Source organism: Pinus tabuliformis, chromosome X, assembly GCF_031772625.1.
Source record: "Pinus tabuliformis cultivar Carrire ecotype Pingquan chromosome X, CPIR1, whole genome shotgun sequence".
NCBI lineage: Eukaryota > Viridiplantae > Streptophyta > Pinopsida > Pinales > Pinaceae > Pinus > Pinus tabuliformis.
Genome location: NC_142308.1, coordinates 37843216 through 37864043, shown reverse-complemented (window position 1 = coordinate 37864043; position 20828 = coordinate 37843216).

Here is a 20828-nt window from a genome sequence, read left to right as displayed (position 1 = left end):
AAACAACAAATACATTGGAAATTTTGGGAGAACCTGTTGAAAGGTAAATTATTGTCCAAAAGATCATCAGAACCTTGCCTACAAGATTTAACCCTAAGGTATCTGTCTTGGAAGATAGATTGAATCTAACCAATCTCGGCATAGATGAATTACATGGAATTCTTACGGCATATGAAATGAGGATTGAAGAAGAGGATGGCACATCTCACTTAGAAACAACATTTTCCACATCCAAGAAGAATAGTAAGGACAAGTAGACTCAGAAAGAAAAAACTTGCAGTTGTAAGGATGAAGAAAAGGAAGAAGAGGAAGAATAACTCTCAGATAAAGAATTTTCCTACTTCATGTGGAAAATGAGAACAGGTACGGGAAAATTCAAAGGTAAACTTCCATTAATATGTTTTGATTGTGGTGAGGTTGGGAATTTTGCAGCCAAATGTCCTCACAAAAATGAGGCTGTTACGAATGGAAAGAAAGGTCCTAGGAAGTTCAACAAGCAAGGCAAGAAGAAATGGTTTAAGAAAAGTTTCTTCACCAAAGAAGATAGTTCCTCATCCGAAGAAGACAGTGATAACGAAGAATAATTCAATGGAAGAGTATTGTTTATGGCCAAGCACAATAAGCAAGAGGCACCTGACGAAGAAGGAGACGAAGAAGAAGAAATAACTGAGGTTGAATTTCAAAATGAAGTGATCAGGGTTATCAAAGAGCTCAAAGTCAAGAAGAAGCATGTCAACACTCTTGAAGATGAATTGAAGACAGAAAGAGAACATGTCCTCAACCTTAAAATCAAGGTTGAAGAATACAAGCGAATTGAAGAATCTCTCAGGAAAGAATTAAAGGAAAACAACAAGGAAAGAGAAGCATTGGAATCTAAAATAGTTTCTCTATGAAATGAAGTAAAAAATGGAAAAAAAATTCAAAACTATGCTAACAGTTCAAAGACTTTGGACGAACTCATCAACAACCAATGATCATACAACTATAAGACCGATCTTGGTTACAAAGAAAAATTTGAAAATAATTCAAGTCCTTCTATGACAATTAAAGAAGAAGGATATGAAAAATCTACCAAGTAGATAGATCTCTCAGCTAAATCAAGAGATCAAGACTCGCAGGAAGAACCTTGGAAGACAATTCTTCGAAGAATATTTCTTCCCAGGTACCAACCTATCTTTTACGGTCATTGTTATTCATGTGGAAGGCTTGGACATAGAGCTGCGAAATTTCACATGTATGTTTGGAATGAATAGAATTCCAGGAGATCCTTCAAAAATGGATATTCCGGAAATTAGCATAATATCAACAAATTTGATCATTTGAGGGATGATGTCAAATGTTACAAATGCAACAATTTTGGACATAAGGCTAGGGATTTTGAAGTTCCAGACAGGTACAACTATTATCGGCAAAACCCTAGAAGCAAGTTTGCAGGATCATGAGACAAGGTCCACGTTGATTTTGTCATAAGAGAATACATGCTAGATGGGCCAAACATTGAATATTTCAAATTCCATAACTATGGCCATAGCACTTGTAGTTGGAGATATCAAATGGAATCACCTATGGACAACATTGAATGCTTCAAGTGTCATAACTATGGGCACATGGCTCGAGATTGCAGGAATAAGAAGGTCTAGAAAAGGAAACATGTACAGGAAGACAAAGTGGATAACGAGGTTTCAGCAGTTATGCTTTTAGGATTTGTAAAATAAAAAGGTCATGAGGCTTTAGCAGTTGCTTCAAATAATGACTCAAGTCAAGATGGCCCATTAGGTGACTCACTATTTTGAACAATCTAGTTTGTTGACTCCTTAATGTTTGTAGAGGAGGAGTCTATGCAGCAGTATATGGCACAAGTCTACGATTGACATGAAGGTAGTATGAAAAAGATGGCAGTTTCATTACAGGTTCAAGAGGAGAAAAACAGTTGAAGGATTACAGGTTACCAGGAACAAGGCAAGATTAGTCTGCAAAGGATATGCACAGGTTGAAATAATCGATTTTGAAGAAACATTTTCTCCCATTTCCATAATGGAAGCTATCAGGGGGTTGCTCGCTTATGCTTTCTCAGGAAAAATAAAGGTCTACCAAATGGATGTTAAGTTATTTTTTCTAAATGGTGAATTGGAGGAAGAAGTTTGCATTGAACAACCTGAAGGTTTTCTACTCTTTGAAAAACAAGACTACGTCTGCATATTAAAGATAGCTCTATATGGTCTCAAGCAAGCTCCTAGGGCTTCGTATTCTCGTCTTGATGGATATCTAAGTCAATAGGGATTCAAGAAAGGAAGCGCTGACAACAATTTTTATGTGAAAGTGGATTGAGATAACCTAACAATTATCGAAGTATATGTGGATGATATAATCTTTGGATGATGTTGTAACATGTATTTTGTTGTTTGTTCCATTCATTGTTTCATTCAAAAATCACTTGAAAAATATTTTGAAAAAAGATAAGGCAAGTATATCGGAATCAAAATATAAAAGAAATGAAGAAATACATCGGATTTTACAAAGGAAACAAGCTTTAAAGCATTAACATTGGACCTGAAATAATATATGTTGCGTTTAAAAGTTCGGCGAGTCTGCAATGAGTATGGATGGTTGGTTCCGCTGACAAGCGCCAATTTCGATTTGCGATGGAAGTCAATGGAGCGTTGAACGGGTGGATTTGACAAGTTTATTAAGCAGGATTTACTCTTTTGAGTTCCGGATTAATCAGGAGTTCACGTTAATTTCACGGTGTAAAGTGGAAAATCAGGGTTAGAGCCGAAGCTGAAAAGGAAGAAAATCATATATGTTTCTTGGCATTTTGGCCAATCAGAATGCCCATGTAAGCCCAGGATTACACAAACTAAACGCATTTCATTACGGCTAAGACGAATTAAGCATCATTACGACATTTGCAGAGGAATTCGACAACGGATCAACAAAGCAAGCCAACAGTTATCATCCCCTTCTAAATCCAGTTTGTTCTTGTTATTTCATGTTCTTTGAGGTGTATTTTACCCTTTGTAAAATTATGTAATAGTTTTTACTTCATTTAGTTAGAAAAGCAGTTAGATAATTTGGGCAGTTTCAAAAATCAACAACTGTTCCACAATGTATCAAAAGAGGAAATTTTACTAAGAAAGGTTTGGAATTTTGGAGAACCGGGAGACTAGGCCACTGTATTCCTAATATCATCGTTGATTAATGAAAGAATCAGAAGTTTCCATGAGTTGTTGCATATAATTTTGTAAGCTTCTCTTTCATGTGTCATGCTATGTTTTCTTCTTTTCAAGTATGGTAATGAAGCCACAGGTCTTTATTTGCTTACGTAGATAAAGTTAAAATTCCTTAAAAGAGCGCTCCTATACTTGAATGTTGGAAATAATACTGAGAGGGGGGGTGAATCAGTATTATCAGATTAATCAAACTTTTTAAATGCTCAGAAACATATACGCTACTTCAGTTAAGTGAACCAGCGTGTACACGCTACTGTGACGAAGTAAAACAGCGTATAAGAAGAAAACTCACAATTTAGTTAGCCTATTCTTCAATTAAGTGCATCAGGACATTATTCACCACATTAACAGTAAACATGTGCAGTATAACAGAACAGATAAAAAGCCACACACATGAACACCAAGATATAAGGTGGAAACCCAATGTGGGTGAAAACCACCTGCTGCAAGTTGTCTCTATCTTTCTTTAATATGAAACTTCAGTTTACAATCTTTTGTACTGGTGCAGCCTTATACCAGTACGCAGGCTACAACCTGCAGAAGGCTACAACCTTCTCTCGTTCTCCAAACTTCCTTGGAAGGGAGCTCCAACCCCCTTTGCTCTTGTACTAGCCAAGATACTAGTACGTAGGTGCTGACCTACAATCTTCCTTCTTTCAGGTATCACTTTTCATACATTTTCAGACTTGGATATTCCTGAAGCACAACATTACAATCTGAAGACCACAATTCATTCAATTTCCACAACAGATCATTGAAGCATAAAACAACCAAACTTTGAATCACTGAACCACTGAACCCTGTCAATCACCAGTTACCAGAACACAGAGCAGACTACAGAACTCTGCAATAACAGTCAGACCCCACTGTAAACCCAAAATCAAGCTTCAAAAGATATACGCTACTTCAATGAGCAAAACCCGCGTATACACGCGCTTTTACCGAAGCCAACCTGCGTACAGATCTAAAAATAAATTTTCTCAATTTGCAGCTGTACCAGACATTAGTTAGACCCAGAACGTAACATTGCGACAATATGCAGATCTAGAAATACGCATAATCAACCATATCATGATAGTGCATTTCAAACCATTAGATCCCGATCTATCCTTAGATCTAGTCTTCCATCAACCAATGTGATCTCTCCTTGGCTTAGATCAAGCAACTCAGAACCTGCATATCAGATCTCTTTCTCTCTTAGATATTCAAGCCTTGTCGAAAGATGATATTGCCTAATGATCTTCTTCTCCTTATATAGTCTTAGGCCTAGCTCAATACCAAGAGCCAAAACCATAGTAACACAATACCATCAACTTTAAAACTAGGGATCGACACGCCCGTCGAGACATAATGGTCCGAAATCATAGGCACAACTTCCAAGGACTAACCACCATGGACCAAAGGAACCTTTCCACATACACGCGCTTTTTATGAATCGAACTAGCGTGTACACGCGACTTGGGCTTAACGAAACGGCGTGTATGAGCTTCCTTGGCATGCTGTACAGAGATCTGTCTTCTGATTAAGTTGCCATCACCTGTACCAACCTCTGAGCACCTGTACCAACCTCTGAGTGAGTTTCCATCAAGGACAATACTTGAATCATAATGCCAACAATCTCCCCCTTTGGACTTGATGGCAACCACCACACCAAGTCATTCTCCCCCTTTGACATCAAGGGCAAAGGGTGGACCAAGATATTCTCTTCCTTTGCTGAATCACACTGTCCATACTCCCCCTGAGTACCTGCTGAAATCTCTGAATAATCTCCCCCTTTGTATATGCCAAGGTGTACCAATCTGTCCATGCTCCCTCTGAGTACATGCTGAATCTCTGTACCGCTGAGGTGTGTTGTACATGCTCTTCCTGACTGTAGGCAAGATCTGCAAAAGATGTTCTTCAAGAAGAACATGACTCTATACATCATAAAGAACCTTTCTATCACTTAGGACTCATACATACATCCATCTCTCAACTAAGTGAGGATATACAAAAATTGACTCATTCACCCAACCAAGTGGGTATACATCAAAAATTTACAGATGACAACCAATCACATTGCATCAATCATCCCAGGCATAGTGGGGAAACCAAAATAGGCCGTTACATGACCTTGACACCATGAAAGAGATACCACAAAAGCGATATATGACATAGAGACAAATAACTAGACCAAGACTTATGAAAGTCACCAGCAGCATCTGATAATCACCATTCAGATCAGCAACCAGAGATCCTTCTGTTCTCCTTTCGCCTTTGTTCCTCCTGAAATCAACACCAAATGTGAACTAGAACCAAAAGCTTTAAGATAATGCCAACAATGCATCATTGGAAGATTATCTGCTCCCCCTGAACCTGTGCCTGTTGCACTCCCTGAAACTGTGCCTGAAGAATTCTGACATTCCCATTGCTGTTCAGAACTCCAGAGTTTTCCCTTGCTGTTCAGAACTTCATATACGCGATTTTTCCTGTATAGAACAGCGTATGTACGCGGATATACTTTCTGCAACAAGCGTCCAACATATACGCGACTTACCCATCATGAAACCGCGTGTATACGCGCATATCCCTTCCGTAACCTGCGTATACCAACTTTTCTGTAGAACAAACAAACTTCAACAACAGGATGAAGCATCAACTACTCCCAGCTTTTGTCTGAGATATTCAAAAGTTTCCCTGGGCAGTGGTTTTGTGAGAATATCAGCAACTTGCTCCTTAGAAGGAACATACTCCAACTTGACCTTCTGCTCAAGCACTTGTTCCCGAAGAAAATGGTACTTGATTGGTATGTGCTTGGTCTTTGAGTGCATGACTGGATTCTTTGAAATGCTGATTGCACTTGTATTATCACATAAGATAGAGACAGGTGGAGTGCAAGTGATTTGAAAGTCCTGCAAGGTCTGCATCATCCAAAGAAGTTGTGTGCAACAAGATGCTGCAGCCACATATTCTGCTTCAGCTGTAGATAAGGCAATCGAACTTTGTTTCTTGCTGAACCAAGATACTAATCTGGAACCCATGAAGAAAGCACCTCCACTTGTGCTTTTCCTATCATCCACACTTCCAGCCCAATCTGCATCTGTGTAAGCATGAAGAGTGAGATCTGTATTTCTAGGATACCATAAGCCATAGTTTTGGGTCCCTTGAAGATATTTGAAGATTCTTTTGACTGCCTGAAGATGAGTTTCCTTTGGGTTGGCTTGAAATCTTCCAACCATTCCTACTGCATGTGTAATATCTGGTCGAGTACCTGTCAAATAAAGCAAACTCCCAATCATGGATCTATAAGTGGGTTGGTGAACTGCTGCTGATTCATCATTTGCACTGAGGCTGCATCCTGTAACCATGGGTGTACATACTGGCTTTGACTCTTCCATGCCATACTTCTTCAAGATCTGCTTGAGGTATTTGGTTTGAGACAAGAAGATACCTCCTTCATTTTGTTGGATTTGCAATCCAAGAAAATATGTCAATTCTCCAAGAAGTGACATTTCGAATTCTTTCTGCATAACCAAGGCAAAGTTTTGACTCATGGTCTCTTCATTGCTGCCAAAAATAATATCATCTACATAAACAACAAGAATTAGCAATTTGTTATTTTCAACTTTTATATAGAGATTGCTATCTGCTGATCCTTTTGAAAAGCCTTGTTGGTGAAGATATTTGTCCAACCGATAGTACCAAGCCCTTGGAGCTTGTTTGAGCCCATAGAGTGCCTTTTTCAATCTGCATACAAGGTTTGGATCATTCCCAAGAATGAACCCATCTGGCTGCTCAATATATACTTCTTCTTCTAAGTCTCCATTCAGGAAGGCTGATTTCACGTCCATTTGAAATACCTTGAAGTTTTGAAAGCTTGAGAGAGCAAGGAACATTCGGATGGCCTCTAGTCTTGCCACAGGAGCAAAGGTCTCTTCAAAATCTATTCCTTCTTGCTGTGCATACCCTTTACAAACAAGTCTGGCCTTGTTTCTAATTACTTCTCCATTTTCATTTAACTTATTCTTGAAGACCCATTTTGTTCCTATTACATTCTTATCTTTTGGTCTAGGAACTAATTCCCAAGTGTTGTTCTTTTCGATTTGCTCAAGTTCTTCATCCATTGCTTTGACCCAACATTCATCTTTGCATGCTTCTTTCACATTTTGTGGTTCAATGGAGGAGAGTAGAGCCAAGTAGCTTGAAGCTTCTGCAAGTGTCCTTCTTGTTTGTACTCCTGCTTCTTTCTGCCCCACAATCTGAGTTTCTGGATGATTCTTTTGGACATATCTGGATGGAGTCTTCTCTTCTATTCTTGTCTGCTCCTCTGGTTCTTCTTGAGATTCTTCTTCTTCTTGAGGTTCTTCTTCTTCATCATTTCGCCTTTGAGAGTAACCTTCATCTTCTTCAATGTCTTCATGATGAACTTGCCTAGGAATATATCCCTTCTCATCAACCACTATATCAATACTGTCAACAATTCTGCCAAGTCTTTTATTGTAGCACTTGTATGCTTTGCTATGTGGAGAATAACCAAGAAGAATGCCCTCATCTGCTCTAGGTTCAAGTTTGCCAAGTTGCTCATCAGTATTCTTAATATAACATTTGCTCCCAAAGATTTTGAAATGCTTCACGGAAGGAGTTTTACCACTCCAAAGCTCATGAGGTGTTTGAGTGCTGTTTACTCGGACATTTGTTTTGTTAAGAATGATAACAGCAGCATGTGCAGCTTCACCCCAGAAGGTTGCAGGAGTACCTGATTCATCGAGCATAGCACGAGCCATTTGTTGGATAGTTCTGTTCATTCTTTCCACAACCCCATTTTGCTGAGGAGTTCTAGCTGTAGAGAATTCTCTTCTTATCCCATGTTCATCGCAGAAATCAAAAAATTCATTTGATGTGAACTCCCCACCTCTGTCAGATCTGAGGCACTTAATTTTGTGTCCTGATTCATTTTCAGCCAATGCTTTGAAGGATTTGAATTTTTCGAATGCTTCATCTTTGTGCTTCATAAGCCCTAACCAAACAAACCTTGAGAAATCATCAATGAATAATATCAGATATTCTTCTCCTCGAGGTGTCCTTTTCCTAAATGGACCACATACATCTGTATGGACTAGCTCAAGAGGCAAGCTAGCTGATCCTTCCTTCTCTGGAAAGTTAGTTCTGGTTTGCTTTCCAAACTGACAAGATTTGCATATGGTGTTGTCTGGAATTTTGATATCTGGAAGATCGCGAACTGCCTGATATTTGCATGCTTTCCTTATTTGTGAGAAGCTTAGATGTCCCAACCTTCGATGCCATAACCAGTGCTCTTCATCCTTGCTAAGATAGCATTGTTGTTGTCCTTCTTCAAATATGTACAGATTATTTGGAGTTCTTTTGCCTTTGAGAACTGTTTTACCTGTATCAAGATCACGAACAAGACATCCATTCGATCTGAAAATAACCTCGGTTTTTTGATCACACATCTGGCTGACACTTAGAAGATTATGCTTCAATCCATCAACATACAAAACATTTCCAGCCTTGACCTTTTCTTTCAAAGGAGCAATACCTTTTCCTTTTATAGTTGCAGGAGTATCATTTCCAAAAGAAACTTTCTTTCCCTTTTCTAAAGTAGAATAAGATTCAAGTTTTTCTTTATCACCTGTCATATGTTTCGAACATCCACTGTCAATGTACCATAGATTTTCCTGTCCTTCTGCATAAAACGCTATCCCACATCTTTCTGTCTGAGGTTCTTTTATTCTCCATTTTTTGGTGCTCGTGGCTTGTTCCTTTTTCTCCTGAAACCTGCTCCTGCATTCAGATTCTTTATGACCAAAATTATTGCAAATAGAACATTCAACTTCATTTTCAAGAACCGAAAAGTTGTTATAGGTCCTCTTTGTAATCCCTGTCATACTTCTTTGTTTTTGAGCTTCCCTAGTCATGATTGTTTTATATGCAACACATTGAGCTGCTTTGTGACCAAAGTTATGGCAAGAAAAGCATTGTCCATTGAAGAAGCTTCTGCGGTTATTGAATCTACCAGCCAACTGATTGTAATTTCTATTTTCATCTATTCTTGTGCCAAACTGAGAAGATTTTACCTGTGGTTGGTTGTAGCTTTTGTTCACCCTTAAGAAGGATTGTCCCTGATAGTTTCTGTTTGTAATTCGTCCCTGCTTTACCTGATTATCTTCATTGTTCTTCTGCTCATTTCTTCTTGCTGCATCAAGATAACTTTTTGAGGTGGATGCTTGAGAGGTTTCTCCATTATAGCCCAAACCTGTCTTGTTTAGAGGAGACCGCTGCACATTGATAATCTCATCCAAAGTTTCAGATCCTTTGACAAACTTAAGATTAATAGCTTTTGTTTTCTCAATTTCTTTTCTGAGACCAACAATTTCACCTTCTAGTTTTTCAAGATGTTTTTCCTTTTCATCAATTTGAAATTGCAAAGTATCAATGATCACACTCTTTTCTTCTATGCATCTCTTGAGTCTAGTAATTTCATTATAGAGATTATCCACATCTACAGCATCCTCATAATCATCATCTTCAAATGCCATTAATAGCTTATATTTATTACCTTGTTCATCTTCATCACTGTTTGATAAGCCATCACTATCTTCATGGGTGTAGTAGCTTTTCTTATTTGCACTTTGTTTCTTATTCCATCTAGCAGGTTCTTTTCCTTTATCCTTATTAGGACATTTTGCAGCATAATGACCTACTCTTCCACAAGCAAAGCATTTGAAAGGTAGCTTACCTCTGAACCTTCCAGCACCCCTTTGAAGATTTCTGACAAAATTTGATTCTTCTTCCTCTTCTTCTGGAACATGGCTTGCTTCATAGTAATCTTCTTTTCTTGATGCCTTAAAAGCAGCTTCCCTTCTGTCTGATGGACCTCCCTTTCTCATTTCATAAGCAGTTAGAATTCCATGTAGCTGAGACATAGTGAGAACTTTGAGATTTTCCTTTTCTTCTATTGCAGATACTTTAGATTCAAACTTGGGGGATAATGATCTTAGAATCTTTTGAACTACTATAGTCTCTTTTATTTCTTCACCCAAATTTTTCATACAATTAACAATCTCATCTACCCGAAGAAAATAATTAGCCACACTTTCATCATTATACATCTTGAGAGTCTCATATTGAATCCTGAGAGTTTGAAGTTTAGCTTGCTTTACCTGTTCATCTCCTTCATAGCTAGTGATCATTTTGTCCCATATCTCTTTTGCTGATTTGAAGTGCATGACCTTCATGAATTCTGTTTGAGATATACTTCCTAATAGAGTACTGACTGCTTTTGCATTTGTTTCATATGCCTTTTTCTCAGCTGGATCTGTAGGAGTAGCTGAAGGAAAAGCATAGCCTGTTTCTACAATGTCCCAAACTTCTGTACCAAGAGATTGAAGATATGCAGTAACTCTTACCTTCCAATAATTGAAATTTGTTCCATCAAAAACTGGTGGCCTGATTGATGCTTCTTTCTCGTAGTTGCTCATGATGAATGATCTTCCTTCAAGCGATCAAGCTTCTCTGAAGGACCTGCTCTGATACCAATTGTTGGAAATAATACTGAGAGGGGGGGTGAATCAGTATTATCAGATTAATCAAACTTTTTAAATGCTCAGAAACATATACGCTACTTCAGTTAAGTGAACCAGCGTGTACACGCTACTGTGACGAAGTAAAACAGCGTATAAGAAGAAAACTCACAATTTAGTTAGCTTATTCTTCAATTAAGTGCATCAGGACATTATTCACCACATTAACAGTAAACATGTGCAGTATAACAGAACAGATAAAAAGCCACACACATGAACACCAAGATATAAGGTGGAAACCCAATGTGGGTGAAAACCACCTGCTGCAAGTTGTCTCTATCTTTCTTTAATATGAAACTTCAGTTTACAATCTTTTGTACTGGTGCAGCCTTATACCAGTACGCAGGCTACAACCTGCAGAAGGCTACAACCTTCTCTCGTTCTCCAAACTTCCTTGGAAGGGAGCTCCAACCCCCTTTGCTCTTGTACTAGCCAAGATACTAGTACGTAGGTGCTGACCTACAATCTTCCTTCTTTCAGGTATCACTTTTCATACATTTTCAGACTTGGATATTCCTGAAGCACAACATTACAATCTGAAGACCACAATTCATTCAATTTCCACAACAGATCATTGAAGCATAAAACAACCAAACTTTGAATCACTGAACCACTGAACCCTGTCAATCACCAGTTACCAGAACACAGAGCAGACTACAGAACTCTGCAATAACAGTCAGACCCCACTGTAAACCCAAAATCAAGCTTCAAAAGATATACGCTACTTCAATGAGCAAAACCCGCGTATACACGCGCTTTTACCGAAGCCAACCTGCGTACAGATCTAAAAATAAATTTTCTCAATTTGCAGCTGTACCAGACATTAGTTAGACCCAGAACGTAACATTGCGACAATATGCAGATCTAGAAATACGCATAATCAACCATATCATGATAGTGCATTTCAAACCATTAGATCCCGATCTATCCTTAGATCTAGTCTTCCATCAACCAATGTGATCTCTCCTTGGCTTAGATCAAGCAACTCAGAACCTGCATATCAGATCTCTTTCTCTCTTAGATATTCAAGCCTTGTCGAAAGATGATATTGCCTAATGAGCTTCTTCTCCTTATATAGTCTTAGGCCTAGCTCAATACCAAGAGCCAAAACCATAGTAACACAATACCATCAACTTTAAAACTAGGGATCGACATGCCCGTCGAGACATAATGGTCCGAAATCATAGGCACAACTTCCAAGGACTAACCACCATGGACCAAAGGAACCTTTCCACATACACGCGCTTTTTATGAATCGAACTAGCGTGTACACGCGACTTGGGCTTAACGAAACGGCGTGTATGAGCTTCCTTGGCATGCTGTACAGAGATCTGTCTTCTGATTAAGTTGCCATCACCTGTACCAACCTCTGAGCACCTGTACCAACCTCTGAGTGAGTTGCCATCAAGGACAATACTTGAATCATAATGCCAACATTGAAGTCCTCATTTCCTTTCTAAGTTATAGATAATAGTTTCTGTGAAAAGCCAGCATATTGTCTATGATTCAGTTCTCATTATCATAGTTCCTCTAAGTTACAGATAGTAGTTTCTGTGAAAGATCATCATATTATCTTTAACTTCTCCTTCAAACTTTCTTCATTCATCATTTATATCTAGCAACAAATGGCATTCTGAGATTTTCTGGTCATTCATGTATTAAGAGTTAAAGACCAAGTTTTCCAAGTCCTTCATTTGAGAACACAACAAATAATAAGTGACAGTAAATAATATTTATTAATGTCTTAAGCACAATTTCCCCACAGCCAGGAAATTGGTTTCTTAAGGAACAAAAGAAGCAGTGATGAAAAATTAAGTAAAGAATTTGCTACAAAAATGCAAAGTGAGTTTGAAAATTCTATGATTGGCAAACTAAAATACTTTTTAGGGCTTTAGATTTCTCAGCAGGATAAAGGAATATTCATATATCAAACCAAGTACATCAAAGAAATGCTCAAGAAATTCCAGATGGAATATTTCAAGCCAGTCCTTACCCCCATGGTAACATGCTGCAAATTAATCTTAGAAAATTCGTCAAAGGATGTGGACCAAAGGTTGTATAGATCCATGATTGATAGTCTCTTATATGTGATAGCCTCCCAGCCTGATGTGATGTAGGTAGTTGGACAAGTCGCAAGATTCCAATCAGCACCAAAAGAATCTCATATTATTGTCATCAAAAGAATTCGTCGGTGTCTTAAGGGCATAACGGAATATGGCCTATGGTATCCCAAAGGAAATGATCTAGTCATCCAAGCTTATACAGATGCATATTGGGCAGGAAGTGTTGATGATCGTAAGAGTACCAGTGGAGCAGCATTCTATCTAGGTGGTTGTCTTGTTTCATGGTTAAGTAAAAAGTAGTCTTCAATCTCGTTATCCACAACAGAAGCAGAATATGTCGCGGAAACAAATTATTGTACTCAAGTTCTTTGGATGAAGAAAACTTTGCAAGATCTTCAAGTCAAGTTCAATGAGCCTAGTCCCATATTTTGCGATAACTGTTGGCATTATGACACAAGTTTGGCACTATGACACAGGTGTTGTCCTTGATGGCAACTCACTCAGATGACAGATCACAGTTCAGGCTCTCGGAATGAAAGAAAAAGAGATATATGCAGGTTCCACTTAACCAAGTCACGTATACACACGGGATCGCCGATCAAAAGACGCGTATACGTATGCACGCACTTTCATGCAATGAAAAGCACGTACATGTGGGAAAACTTATTTTTTGGTACATGGTATTTAGTCCTTGGTATTTGGACCTATGGTTTTGGACCATGGTATCTCGTCCGAAGTGTTGAACCCAGGTATTGAGTCCATGGTATTGATTCTCTATGGTTTTGGACCATGGTATTGAGTAAGGCCTAAGACTATAAAAAGGGAAGGAGATCATTAGGCAAAGGCATTCACTCAAGCATTGAATATCTTATGAAGAGCAAGATCTAGAATACTGGTCTTTGGGTTATGGTGCATAGTTGAATCTGAATCAAGGAGGAACCTGAGCGCAAGGAGAAGGATAAGTTCTATTGATGGGTCAAGATCTTAAGGCTTGAAGAGAAGTATCTTTGTGTGATTTTGATCTGTTATATTTGGTGCATGACTTGATCTATAAATCTGATGATCTGGGTATTACTAATGTCTGAATAACTGAAAAGGGTAAGATTATCTTTTATAGATCTGTACGCAGGTTCAGCGAAGCAAAGGCGCGTATACACGCTAGTTAGGTAATTCAAAATAGCGTATACGCAGGTTGGCCTTAATACAACAGCGTATGCATGCAGGTTCTACATATTGAAGTAGCGTACGTCTCATGAAATATGTTTTAGCTACTTCTATTTATTGCTACAGTGTTCTGGGTTCAGGATTGGTTTCTGGTTACTGTTACTGTATTCTGATTACAGCTTTCAGAGAAGTAATTGTTTGATTCAGTTTTGATTGGAACAAAGGAGATTGGTTGTTGCAGATGTATTTGATGTTTGATTTTTGTTATTAATGGATCCAATCTGAAAATTTATGAAACGTGGTCCCTGGAAGAAAAGAGAAGGTTGTAGCCTTCTGTAGGTCAGCACCTACGTACTAGTACATCAGCTAGTACAAGAGCTAAGGGGGTTGTAGCTCCCTTCCAGAAGAAGCTGGAAAACGAGAGAAGGTTGTAGCCTTCTACAGGTAGAAGCCTGCGTACTGGTATAAGACTGCACCAGTATAGAAACATTGTAAAAAGAAGTTTCTAGTTGAAAGAAGATAGAGACGAATTGCAGCAGGTGGTTTTCACCCACATTGGGTTTCCACCTTATATCTTGTGTTCTTGTGTGTGACTGTTTGTTCTGTTTTACTGTTCATGGTTACTGTTTATATGGTTTTGACACACAAATTAATGATCAACATTAGAAGAATAAATTAAATTATAAGTCTGCAAGTTATACGCGAGTTTCCTTAACTGCAGTTGTGTATATACGTTGTTTTAACTAACTGAATTAGTGTATACAAATCTAATTATGAAATGAAAAATAATTGACTTGATAACACTGATTCACCCCCCCTCTCAGTATTATTTCCAACAATTGGTATCAGAGCAGGTCCTTCAGAAGAAGCTTGATCTCTTGAAGGAAGATTTATCATCATGAGCAACTACGAAAAAGAGGCATCTATCAGGCCACCAATCTTTGATGGGAGCAACTTTGTCTATTGGAAGGTAAGAATCACAGCCTATCTTCAATCTCTTGGTACAGAAGTTTGGGATATCGTGGAAGCAGGATACACATTTCCATTAGCAACTCCTACAGATACGGCTGGTAAGAAGCAGTATGAAACAAATGCAAAGGCTGTAAATACTCTATTAGGGAGTTTATCTCAATCAGAATTCGTCAAGGTTATGCAGCTCAAAACCGCAAAAGAAATATGGGACAAGATCGTTCTGAGCTATGAAGGAGACGATCAGGTAAAACTTGCAAAACTACAATCTCTTGGAATTCAATATGAAAATCTCATAATGCACAATGATGAAAGTGTGGCTAATTATTTCTTATGTATAGATGAGATTGTTAATCGTATGAAAAACTTGGGTGAAGAGATAAAAGAAGTTACTTTGGTTGAAAAGGTTTTAAGATCTTTGTCTTCTAAGTTTGAATCAAAAGTTTTTGCCATAGAAGAATAGAAGAATCTACAGAGCATTACCATGTCACAGCTGCACGGAATCCTAACGACTTTCGAAATGAGAAAAGGGGGACCATCAGACAGGAGAGAAGCCGCATTCAAGGCTTCAGGAAAAGGAGATTATAATGAGTCAGGACATATGTCAGAAGGAGAGGAAGAATCAAACTTTGTCAAGAACCTTCAACGGGGTTCTGGAAGATTCAAAGGTAAGCTACCTTTCAAATGCTTTGCTTGTGGAAGAGTCGGTCACTATGCAGCCAAGTGTCCTCATAAAGATAAGCTTGACAAAGGTAAGGAACCAGTTAGATGGAACAGAAAACAGAATGTAAGTAAGAAGAGCTATTATACTCATGAAGACAGTGATGGATTTTCAATTAGTGATGAAGATGAACAATGTAATGATTATAGACTTTTGATGGCTTTTGAAGATGATGATTTCTTGGATGCTATAGATGAAGATGATCTCTATGAAGAAATTTCTAAACTTAAAATCTGTTTAGAAGAAAAGAGTATGATCATAGATACTCTGACATTCCAACTTGCTGAAAGGGAAAAACACAATGAAAAGTTAGAATGTGAAATTGTGGGACTTAGAAAAGATATTGAGAAAACAAAAGCTCTTAATCTTAGATTTTCTAAAGGATTTGAAACTTTAGATGAGATTATCAAAGTGCAACGTTCTCCTCTAATCAAGACAGGTCTTGGATATTCTGAAGAAGCATCTCAAGCACAGAAGCCATCCACCTCCAAAAGTTATCTTGATGCAGCAAGGAGAAGTGAACAGGTTGACAATCAACAGCAAAGGCATAAAGCAGATCACCAGGTAAATCAGGGTCAATCTACTTCAAGGATGAACAAAGATCACCAAGTAAATCGAGGGCAATCTACTTCAAGGATGAACAAAAGCTACAACCAACCGCAGGTAAATCATTCTCAATTTGCCTCAAGAATGAATGTCTATGGAAACTACAATAACCTGGACAGTAGGTTTGATAATCATAGGAATTTCTTCAATGGCCAATGTTTTTCTTGTCATAACTTTGGACACAAAGCAGCTCAATGTGTTGCCTACAAGATCAACATGACTAGAGAAGCACGAAATCAAAGGAGTGTGACTGGGATCATGAAAAGGACCTACAATAACTTTTCTGCTCTTGAAAATGAAATAGAATGTTCTATTTGTAACAACTTCGGTCATGAAGATTCTAAATGTAGGAGTAGGTTTCAGAAAACAACTCAGAAGGAGCAAGCTTCATTGAATCCCAAAACATGGAGAAAGAAAGAACCGCAACCAGAAAGATGTGGTATAGCCTTATATGCGGAAGGACAGGAAAATCAGTGGTACATCAACAGTGGATGCTCGAAACATATGACAGGTGATAAAGAAAAACTTCAGTCATATAGTGCCTTAGAAAAGGAAAGGAAGGTCTCATTTGGAAATGACACCCCTGCACTCATAAAAGGTAAAGGTTATGTTCTTTTTAAAGAAAAGGTCAAAGCTGGAAATGTTATGTATGTTGATGGCTTAAAGCATAATCTATTGAGTGTCAGTCAAATGTGTGATCAAGGAAATGAGGTAATATTTCGATCAAATGGATGTATTGTTCGTGAGCTTGATACAGGAGAAATAGTGATCAAAGGCATAAGAACTCCAAATAATTTATACATACTCAAGGGAGGACAACAACAATGCTATCTAAGCAAGAATGATGAACACTGGCTACGGCACAAAAGATTGGGGCATCTAAGCTTATCACAAATAAGGAAAGCATGAAAATATCAGGCGGTTTGTGATCTCCCTGACATCAGAATTCCAGACAATACAATATGAAAATCATGTTAGTTTGGTAAGCAAACCAGAACTAATTTCCCTGAGAAGGAAGGATCAGCTAGTAAGCCACTTGAACTTGTCCATACTGATTTATGTGGTCCATCAAGGAAAAAGTCACCTCGTGGAGAAGAATACTTTATATTGTTCATTGACGACTTTTCCAAGATGTGTTGGATAGGACTTCTGAAGCATAAAGACGAAGCTTTCGAAAAGTTCAAAGCATTCAAATCCTTGGTTGAAAATGAATCAGATCGCAGAATCAAATGCGTCAAGTTTGATCGAGGAGGGGAATTTACCTCGAATGAATTTTTTGATTTTTGTGAAGAACATGGAATAAGAAGGGAATTCTCTACTGCAAGGACTCCTCAGCAAAATGGAGTAGTAGAAAGGATGAACAGAATGGTTCAACAAATGGCTCGTGATATGCTTGATGAGTCTGGAACTCCTGTAACCTTTTGAGGTGAAGCTGCATTTGCTGCCGTTACTATTCTCAACAAGACAAACGTCCGAGTGAACAGCACTCAAACTCCTCATGAACTTTGGTATGGTAAGACTCCTACAGTAAAATACTTCAAAAATTTTGGAAGCAAATTTTACATCAAAAGGACTGATGAAAACCTTGGCAAGTTTGAACCTAGAGCAGATGAGGGCATTCTCCTTGGTTACTCTTCCCGAAGCAAAGGATATAAGTGTTACAATAAAAGACTTGGAAAAATTGTTGAAAGTATTGATGTAGTGGTTGATGAAGCAGGAAACAATCCAAGGTAGGTAAAATTTGAAGATTTTGAAGATGATGAGGACTATCCTTCAACATCAAATCAGACTAATGATGAAGAAGAAACCTATGAGGCACCAGAAGAATAGATAAGGGTAGAAGAAAAGACTCCATCCAGGTACATCTAGAAGAATCATCTAGAAACTCAAATTTTGGGGCAGAAAGAGGTAGGTGTACAAACAAGAAGAACTATTTCAGAAGCTTCAAGCTATCTAGCATTGCTCTCCTCTATTGAACCACGAAATGTAAGTGAAGCATGCAAAGATGAATGCTGGGTCAAGGCCATGAATGAAGAACTTGAGCAGATTGAAAAGAATAACACTTGGGAGTTGGTTCCTAGACCAAATGATAAGAATGTCATAGGGACAAAATGGATATTCAAAAACAAGCTAAATGAAAATGGAGATGTTATTAGAAACAAGGCCAGACTTGTTTGTAAAGGGTATGCTCAACAAGAAGGTATAGACTTTGAAGAAACTTTTTCACCAGTTGCCAAACTTGAAGCAATAAGAATGTTTCTTGCTCTTTCTAGCTTTCAGAAGTTCAAAGTATATCAAATGGACATGAAATTTGCCTTTCTAAATGGAGACTTAGAAGAAGAAGTGTATATTGAGCAACCAAATGGATTCATCCTTGGGAATGATCCAAAACTTGTATGCAGACTCAAAAAGGCTCTCTATGGCCTTAAATAGGCTCCAAGGGCTTGGTATTATCATTTGGATAAGTACCTCCATCAACAAGGTTTTTCAAAAGGATCAACAGATAGCAATCTATATATAAAAATTGACAATGATAAGTTGTTAATACTTGTTGTGTATGTTGACGATATCATCTTTGGTAGCAATGAAGAAGACATGAGTCAAAACTTTTCCTTGGTGATGCAAAGAGAATTTGAAATGTCCCTGCTTGGTGAGCTCACATACTTCCTTGGTTTACAAGTCCAGCAAAACAAAGACGGTATCTTTCTATCACAAACCAAGTACCTCAAGCAGATCTTGAAGAAATATGGCATGGAAGAGTTGAAACCAGTATGTACCCCTATGGTAACAGGATGCAGCCTCAGCGCAAATGATGAATCAGCAGCAGTACATCAACCAACCTATAGATCCATGATTGGTAGTCTGCTTTATCTAATAGGTACCCAACTAGACATCATGCATGCAGTGGGAATAATTGGAAGATTCCAGGCAAATCCAAAGGAAGCACACCTTCAGGCAGTTAAGAGGATTTTCAAATATCTTCAAGGAACACAAAACTATGGTTTATGGTATCCTAGAGACACAGATCTCACACTTCATGCATATACAGATGCAGATTGGGCAGGAAGCGTGGATGACAGGAAAAGCACTAGTGGTGGTGCATTCTTTATGGGTTCTAGATTAGTATCTTGGTTCAGCAAGAAACAAAGTTCAATTGCATTATCTACAGCTGAAGCAGAATATGTGGCTGTTGCATCTTGCTGCACACAACTCCTTTGGATGATGCAAACATTGCAAGACATTCAAATCACTTGTACTCCACCTATCTCCATTTTTTGTGATAATACAAGTGCAATCAGTATTTCAAAGAATCCAGTCATGCATTCGAAGACCAAGCACATACCTATCAAATATCATTTTCTCCGGGAACAAGTGCTTGAACAAAAGGTCAAATTGGAGTATGTCCCCTCCAAGGAACAAGTTGTTGATATATTCACCAAACCACTACCCAAGGAAACATTCGAATACCTCAGACAGAAGCTGGGAGTAGTTGATGCATCATCTTGCTGTTGAAATTATCTGTTTCAGAGAACAGTGGTTGTATGTGAGTTTCATGAAGCGTATCCACGTACATACGCAGGTTTCTGTGGGTACAGTCACGTATATGTTGGTTTGAAGAAAACAGTGGGGCCAGACTCAGGATGAAAAGAGTCTGATATGGGTTTGACAGAGACCATCTGGCACAGGTTCAGGGGGAGCACATACTTCTAATAATGCATTGTTGGCATTATTTTAGAAGATCTTGGTTCAATTTCACAGTTGTTTTTGTTCGGGTGGAACAGGTGCAGAGGGAAATCATGGTTGCTAGTCTAAATGATGATTGACAGATGCTGCTGATGTTAGTTGCTGATGACTATCATAGTCTTGTCTTAGATATTTAGTCTCTATGTCATGTATTTCCTTTATTATCAAGGTCATGTAACGGCCTATGTTGGTTTCCCCACTATGCCTAGGATGGATGATGTAATGTTCTTGTTTTATCATGTGTAAACTTTTGGTGTATCCCCACTTGATTGGGTGAATGAGTGAATCCCCACTTGGTTGGGATATGGATGTATGAATGAGTCTTTGGTGATAGGAAGGTCATTTATGATGTATAGCGTCATGTTATTTCTTGTATAACATTGTTTTGCAGACCTTGCCTACAGTCAGGGGGAGCATGGACAGCACAACAGAGCAGAGATTTCAGCATGTACTCAGGGGGAGCATAACCCTTTGCCCTTGATGACAAAGGGGGAGAATGATTTTGAGTATCTTGGGGTTGCCATCAAGTCCAAAAGGGGAGATTGTTGGCATTATGACACAGGTTTGGCACTATGACACAGGTGTTGTCCTTGATGGCAACTCACTCAGATGATAGATCATAGTTGAGGCTCTCGGAATGAAGGAAAAAGAGATATACGCAGGTTCCACTTAACCAAGTCGCATATACACGTGGGATCGCCGATCAAAAGACGTGTATACGTATGCACGCACTTTCATGCAATGAAAAGCA